Genomic DNA, 9,106 nt, shown 5'->3' on the forward strand with positions numbered 1-9,106 from the left:
GCCTACTGAAGCCCTAGTGGTAATTCCCGTATCTGATGATGACGTAGCTCCCTTAGATACTCGTGAATCCATTGAACAACTTTTCATCAGTGGCTTCGGTAGTGGAAGTTTAGGGCCTGTTTTAGATGAAACTCCCCTAGCCTCTTTTTCAACTCCCGTGCCTATAATTTCTTCCTTACTAACCCCAGTTGTTTCTGTTCCTTCTTCTACTGTTTTTACTTCTTTTAAGCTCATCCTTTGACAATTCCCCCTCCTATCGTTCATCATACGGAAGTGGGCTCTTCAAGTAGAAGTGCCGCCATGAGGAGGGTAACTATTGAAGTTCCTGCTGGTAGCAGCCTTTTAAGAAAGTCAGGCCAAGCGGATATATGGCTAGAGCCTTTAATTGGCCCAATTGAAAAAGCAAAGCTGGAGAGCCATAGTTCCCTGACCCTAATGAATGATATCGTGCATGCCACTTTGAAGGTATTTTCCTTCTCTCCTTTCTTTACTTTGTAAAAATTTTATCTTTCGGATTCTTATTCCCCTTCCTTTTTTTTAGGCCAATCTCATCGGCACAGAAATGATGAACAGATTCCCCCTCTTGGAGAAGGTAGCACGTGATTCTCAGTTGGAGGCGATCAATTGGAAGGAACAATTTGAGAGTGCACAAATTGACATGGAAGATTTACTAGAGAGCAAGAATACCTTAGAGCAGCAGGTGCGAGCTTTAACCTCGGAATTAGCAGTGGCAAAAGCTTCCTTAAGCCAAACGGAAAAAGAAAAAGAGCGTCTCGAGTCTTCCTTCTCAGAACAACTATCCAAGGCCAATGAAGATAACGGAGAGTTGAAGGTTCTCTTGAGTCAAAAAGAGACTTACTCTGGGGAGCTCGTGCAAAGCTTAACTCAAGCACAAGAAAACCTTCGAGTCTGCTCTGATAAGATGCGTGCTTTGGAAAGCTCCCATGCCTCTCTTCAAATTTCATACAACTCTGCCATGGCTGAAAATGAAGAGCTAAAGAATGAGATTACTGATTGGGAAAGGGATTATGAGACCCTTTGAAGAGAAATCTGCTATTGAAGCAAGTTGGGTGTTTCTGAATTCACGCCGTGATACCCTGATCGAAGCTGGCCAAGAAAATTTCAACTTAGAGTCTGAATTGGCTAAGGTTAATGAAACCATTGAGAAGGCTCAACAAACTCAAGATTTTCCTTCTCCTGCGGCCGAAGCTTCCGTGAATGTTGAAGTTGATACGGGTATCGTAGCTCTTCCAAGCCCTGTCGAGGATGTTGCTGAGAGTCAAGATCAACCCGCAACTGTTGATGCACCTGCCCCAGTTGAGCCCGTTGCCGTTGATGCAACTTCTTCAGTCCCCTCATCTTCCTAGTGATAAATTTGAACTTTTTGAATTCTTTTCTGCAGGTACCTTTTTGGAAGGTTATGTTTAAAACCCTTGGTTTCATTTGAGGGTTTATTTTAGAAACGCAAGTCCCCAATCTTTCTATGGGGTAATCTGTATATACAATTCGTAGTTTTTCGACTAAGTTCTTACTTAGTCTTAAGCTTTTTAATATTTTAGAAGTTTTCTCATTACTATCTTGAACTTCTATTTAGTTTATTCTTGCCTTTATTTCTAAGGACTTATAGAATAATCTGCATTTTTATTCTTTAGAAAATGCTTTTGTTAACTTCATGAATAACTAAAGTAAACATGAGTTTTATAAAAGAGGGCCTTTTTATATTTCGACACTTAATGAAGAAGACGTCTCAACTTCATAATGGTGTTAACATACGATAAAAGAAATAGGAACACACATGTTTCTTTTGAAATAACATTGACAAGTTTTTTATTTGAACTTTGTCTAGTTTTGAATAATGCTTTACATGTATTTAAATTACATCTATAACTTTCTCGTAACTGTTTTTCTTGTAACAGATTTAAATAATAAACATGATATCCCGTTTCAGTACAATAAACACAAGGAACCAATTTGTTTAACCAAAAAATGGAATTTTGACTAAAGCTATAATTTAGAAGAACACGGGTTACTGATAATCGCAAGAATGTATAAAAGAAAGCAATTTGAATAGCCAGAATATAATTGAATAAAACAAGTAAACCAAAGTATATTCAGATGATCTTTCGTGTCCTTACAACTGTTTAGTCCTCCCCTTTTATAGCTATCTCCGATGTAAGTGTCTTGCTTTGGCCATAATAAGACTATTATGGGCAATAAATGATATTAAATGCTACGTTACATAATCATTACATTTAAGACAGATTCTCTAACGTTTTCAAGATTTAATGCTTATCAAATACTGTATTTGGACCCTCGTATGCTGTCAGATTCATTCTCTAGACTCTTCTTGATTATTGAACTTAAATTTCTTAAATAGGTACGGGCGCTGAATCCTTTAAATAACCGCCTGTGCCTTTTGCTTTTGCTCGCATCTATTACCACTCGTGCCTCTTGGATAACTGTAACTCTTTGACTATTTGACCAGCCTACGTGTGACACGTCATCTTCACACTATTTTAATACGTAAACTCAATTTTTCTCAATACACATACAAATTGAAAATGTTGCATCAGCACTGAAGTCTCTAATATCAGTTTCCAAGCTGCTGGAGCTATCTGTGACATGTACTGTCATATAATGGTTCAGGGCTATGAAGTCTATAGCGCCTTTAATTAACTTGCGCAGATTCCTCTTCATTACGTCAGGATAGTCTCCAAATATCAAGGAATTGGCAGACCTGCAATGAGGATTGAAATTTTAATGAACCAAATAAGCTCAATCATCGTACAAATGATGTTTGAGATTGTGGTGATGCTAATAAGCACTTACCAGCCCAGGTAAAAGTCATTAGCTCGTTGTGCTGCAATTATATCAGTCGTTTTATTTGTGTAAGGAAGAAACCAAAATGCAAAGAGATTTAATCCAACAAAACCATGTTGGAACAAATTAAAAAAACTATTTAGCAAACATTTGGGACTTGAGAACAATAGTAATCACTCGTATATCACTTGATATGATGGTTAAAGGTGATACCTTGTATTTTTTCCTGTATAGTCTCACCACAGCTGAATGGGCAAGTAGTAAATTATGACCAGCTATGTATGGCTCGGTTGAAGAGTTACCTATGGAGCAAGGTCTAAATAAAAACTGAAATGTTATTGATGTTACTCGTCCACAATTCACTTCTTCTACTTCTATTTCAAATTTCTGGATTTTTATCCTTTTATAAAGTAGAGTAATAGTTTATGAAGTTTCTAACAAAACTGAAAAGATTTTCCAGTTCTATATATTGTTTACACATGGACTATATATAAATCTATTAAATCATCCAGCTAAAAAGTAAAAAAGAAGCATAACAAACTGCAAAAAGGAAGAGATTTTGACATTCATAGATTAGCAAGCTAACCAGCATGAGCAAAGGTGTCCCAACTGGTAGGACATGCTGCCCCTTCAACCTTTTGCCAAATGTACCACTAATCAAGAATCTACTCTAATCAACATTGTATATCCATATAATATAATGTGCGGGTGACCGCGCGATACGTGATGTGTACATGTTTCTGTGTATTTGAGTGTGTGTGTGTGTATACTATATATGTATGCTAATCAACAGAAATTACTGACTTGATAAGCAGAAGAACCGGAACCAAAAACCAAAGTATCAGGGAAGTCCGTTCCGCTGAAATCATCGGCGCTACCTGAAAACTATAACCGGAAAAACAAGCATCATCACCGTGAATATACATTCGCCGGCGACATCCTTCTTCTGTGCCTGTGGTGCTGCCGGCTCCATCGCCAATTATAACTACTATCGTAAAACTTTTAGTTTATGCTATCTCAATTTTGTCCTTATATACAACTGGCGGGTTACCTTCTTTCTGGAGGAAAATGTAAAGATCAAACTACCAGTGAATAGTTTACAGAGACAACAAAAAAGGCATTTGGAACAAGAATTAGATGACAAATTAAAGCCAAGCCAAGTTTCCGTCCTTTTTAACTTTTTGCAATCACTACGTACAAATCGTGCTGAACTATATATACTACTGATTATTTTGACATGGTTCAAAACTTCAAATAGGCGGGACGGTCCTGATCGATGCTTCGAATATTATTTTTGCGGCAAGTCAACTATTCAACAATAAGTATCCAAAACACAAAATGCTCGTGCACATTTATATGTGACTTCATTCATATGGTTTAAAAGTTGTTTACTTTTGGACTTTCCTTTATTTTCTGACTTAACGTTTTACTAGAAATCGCATATTCTATGTCATAGAATCGACTAGCTCATTCACTGAACTACGTAATCCATCTAGTTCATTCATTGAAAGTCTATGCTCTTTGTTTTGTTCTTGAGATTTGAGAATACTAGGAATATGGTGGGATGAATATGATCATTTCGTATGTCTTGGGTTCGAGTTTAGAAAATGAAAAAATTCCTGATAAAAGGTTGTTACCAATAAATCAGCCGGGCCAATTAATTTCATATACCATATTGTTAAACAAAAAAAAAGACAGAATTTGGATTGAATTTCTAGTCCAAAATGAGTAAAGTTGAAAGAACATGACCATTAGAAATATCTACATTAATTAGGGAGAGTTGAGCCTTGAAAACCATTCATAGTTTTCTTCATAAATTATCCTCTGCCTACCTCCATTAACAAAGAATCAGAAATGATTAAAGTTATTGTACCACGTGGTACTTACTCAGTTATCCTATGTATTTGCTCTCTCTCCCAACTTATGCCTAGTTTTAATACTTAAAACGTAGATTAACTTTTAATTGTTAAAATTGTACTTCAAAGATGTATACAAAAATTTAGGTGCTTTTTCTATTTTCAAATCTTAGTGGATCAGAAATTAATGGGCAATTTTGAAATTAGGGAAGCGGTTGAGTAGCTAGTTGTAGCATATTTTGTTTAATAAGTAAATGGTAAGTTTGGTGATCGCCAAAAGCATATTTTAATGCCCTTTCATGTCATTGGTTGGAGTAATTGATCAAAGCAACACATAGGAATGAACTACATGATAATATCTTTTCGTTTTGAACTAAGGTACTCCTCATATGCTGCCTCCAAATGTCAATTCATTTCACTATTAGGATTATTCTCAAACAAAGTTACACGACTAATTTAGACCTGATGAATCACTATTTGCAAGAATTGGAAAAAAAATCAGCTGATATTTGTGAAATTTATCACAATTCACTGTTGAAAGATACAATTTAACCACAATACACTTGTTTGGAAGAATGAAGTACATTATCCTCAATCTCAAGAATTGGACTATGTTTAGAGCTTTTCCCCTTCAAGAAACTAGAGTACCAATGTGCAGAAAGCTTTGGATATCTTTGTAAATCTTTGTCATCCAAATCCACATAGTATAGGCCAAATGCCGAACCATATGCGTCCTGTAACTCAAAACAGTCCAGGAAAGACCACATGAAGTAGCCTATGACTTTGATTCATTCCCAGAATAAGAAGGGGATGTGGGCACGTATGTGATTCGGTTAAAAGAATCTCAAAAGAAACACCTAAAAATAAAATTCATCAAATTTGTGGTTATACATCTTTCAGAAAAAAGACTTGCAGATGCACGGAATAGATACTTCTTATTAATTACTAAAGTGCAAAGATGAGTTACTCAAGTTCTTGATCAACGCGTTTAAAGAAGAGGTTATTCATGATTTTTGTTTCGGAAAAGCGCCAAAATTGTCCATAACATATCAACTTCAATCTATAAATGCTCTCGTTAACCTATTTTGCTAAGACTGACCCTGCCGTTAAAAATTTAGTATAGTTGTGCCCTTAGTTCTAACGGACTACTTATGAATTAAAAAAATATTTTCTTAATTCCACGTGGCTATTTCTGACTGGCCATTAAATATGGCACACCCAATCCGGATTTTAGCCCACCCATTATTCATTCAGACTAACCCGACCCAGTAAACATTCTTTTACCCCCAAAGCACCCGATGTTGGGTCATTTTCCACCTATTTCATATTCTCTAATAAAAAAGGGCGAAATGGTCGGCGACTTTGGAGTTTGACATCTTGGGATATTCTGCTACGATTTTGTACTGAAGTTGACAGATTCAAGTTGTTCTTTAAAATTAAAGTCTTCTCTCCATTCAAGTAAGACTATATTGCTGTTTTCGTGCTTAGGGTTTTTGGAATCTTCCATCTCGTGTTGCTTTTGATGTTCTGTGATGTTTCAGTTGTGTCTCCAATGTTAGTAGATGTCTTTATGTGGTAGTTTTTTGTTGCATGTGATCCCGCTTAGATTAATTTCGTCTGAACTTAGGGTTTTATTTTGGTAACATCTGGTTTATTTATTCGTATGGGGTTGTCATTTTTTGTCGATTCCAGTTGTTTATTCAAAGCTTTTGTCTTTGTCTACTCAATTTTCAATTGCATATGGTCCCTTCCCCTTTCTATGTTGATCTGGACTTAGGGGTTCAATAGTTGTTGATGCCTGATTTTATTATTCATATGAGATTTACTTGTTTGTCGATTCCAGTCGTTTATTCAAAGCTTTTGCCTTTGTTTACTCAATTTTTATTGCATGTGGTCCCTTCCCTTTTTTGTATTGGTCTGGACTTAGGGGTTCAATGGTTGTTGATATCTAATTCTTTTTATTCATATGGGATCTACTTGTTTGTCGATTCCAGTTGTTTATTCAATGTCTTTGCTTTTGGTTACTTTATTTTGGTTGTGATCCCTGTCCCTTTATTGGTAGATGTCCTTTTTAACTTATCTCTTTGTATATTACTGTTGGGTCCTTTTTCTTGTTTCTTCTATGGCTTGCTTTGTTTTTTTTTTAAATGATTGAGAAGGTTGATTTGGTCTTTAATCATGGGGGTAAGTGGGTGTTGGAACCTCAAGTGGTGTATCTTAAAAAAAGAAAGCATGTATTGATAGGTTATGATGTGAATTTGTTGTCTTATATAGATATTTTTTCTGAATACACTGAGAAGTTAGGTTTTAATGAGGTGAAACAAGTACTAGTAATAGGCCCTGCTGGTAGGTGCTTTTTAATTAAGGGTGATGCAGACATTAGAATACTACAGTCTTTACTATCTAACCAATTCAATGAGATTCAAATATATGTTGTAGAAGAGGGTGAATTACATGTGCCAGCTCCTAGCATCACTCACCATGATATACCTTATAACTTGACAGTAGGAGTAGATGTTGGAACTGATTGTGATTCATCTGAGGTGAAGCTTATGAAACTAACTCTAGTAATTATGATGGTGAAGAGTTAGAACTATTTAGAAGAGAAATGAACAAAGAAGTTAATGACACACTAGACAAGTATAAAAACTTGGAGAAGGGTATGAGTTTTAAAGACTTGACTGAAGCTAAAAGAGTTGTGGGGTACTATGCAGTTGCTAATAGGAAGGGCCTTAAAGTTAAGAAGAGTGACACTGGTAGAGTTAAATACAAATGTGATATTGGATGTCCTTTTGTGTGTTTTATATCCAAGGATAATAGAGATCAAGGATTTAAGATCAAGACTTTGAACAAAAAATATGAATGTGGTCCAGCATTTCAGAATAGAAGAGCTACTCCCAACGCTTTAGCCCATTATTTCAAGAACAAAGTCCAAAATAATCCTAAGTACTAGGTCAAAGACTTGAGGGTAGACTTGTAGGATAGATTCAGACTTAATGTTAGCTATTCAAAGATTAAGAGAATTAAGAGAATGGTCTTAGAGAAGTTGGAGGGTGGCTACATTGATAGGTTAGAGGCCAATTTTCAAGAGTTGAGGGACAGTAACCCTAGTATAGATGTGGTTATAAACATATCAAAAGATGCTTTGGAAGAGGGAAATAGGAGATTTCATAGAATGTATATATGCTTCCAAGCTTTGAAATGTGGATGCAAAGTAGGGTTGAGGCCTCTAATAGGTCTGGATGGCACATTTCTAAAAGGAAAATACAAAGGAATTTTACTGGTAGCTATGGCACAATATTCTGCCAAACACTTTTATCCACTTGCTTGGGCAATGGTGGATAGAGAAATAGGTAGAACTTGGAAGTGATTTATGGGGTTGTTGAGATCTTCCTTAGAGTTGGGAGATGGTAAAGGGTGACATTCATTTCAGACATGCAAAAGGTAATAGATTGACAACTTTCTCCAAATTTCACTGTTAGTTTACTTTAACTACTAAAAGACTTACCTTCTTTATTTGTTTTGATTGTTGTAGGGTTTTATTGATGTTGTTGCAACTGTAATTCTCAAATCACATCACAGATGGTGTGTTAGGCACATAGAAACTAACTGAAGCAAGAACTGAAGGGGTGTAGAGATGAAAAGGCTGTTGTGGTGGCGTGCTTGGAGCTCTTATGATAAAGAATTCAAGGATCAATTGAGGACCCTAAGAACTATTTCGTAACAGGATGCTAAAGACCTAATTTGGTACCCACCACAAAACTGGTTTAGCGCTTATTTTGACTCAACATGCAAGAATCAGATGGTTGACAACAACTTCACATAATCGTTCAACAAATGGATCTAGAGGCAAGACACAAACCAATAATCAAGATGTTTGAAGAGATTAGAGTCAAGGTAAATTACTATTTTAGTATTCTATGAAACTACCTGATTTTATGTATTATTATATCATTTTTTGATTATTGATTTTCCCTTATTTGAAATGTAATGAAAATGTTAAAAGATCGTGAAGATGAATGTAGGAGAGATGAATTCAGTCCATATGTCAAGGAGTTATTAGGTGATTTCAGAGAAATTGCACAAAGGTGTGAATTTGGTTTTAATGGTGACTTTTGTTATGAAGTGCATGAAGGTCCAGAGAACCATACTGTCGATTTTCAACTAAAGAAGTGCACATGTAGAACATGAGACTTGACAGGAATTCCAGGTCCCTATGCAATTAGAGCTTTAATTGACAGGAAAAAAGAGCCATTGAGTGAAGTGCATTAGTGGTATTCAAAGGAAGCTTACATAAATGTGTATATGAATAAAATACAACCAGCTAGAGGTGTAAAATTATGGAAGGTGAAATCACATCATGCAATGGAGCCACCGAAAATAGTCAAAATGGTTGGTCGACCAAAGGTAAAGAGAAAGAGAGAGAAGGA

The sequence above is a fragment of the Nicotiana attenuata genome, chromosome 1, assembly GCF_001879085.1.
Source record: "Nicotiana attenuata strain UT chromosome 1, NIATTr2, whole genome shotgun sequence".
In the NCBI taxonomy this organism is placed as follows: Eukaryota; Viridiplantae; Streptophyta; class Magnoliopsida; order Solanales; family Solanaceae; genus Nicotiana; species Nicotiana attenuata.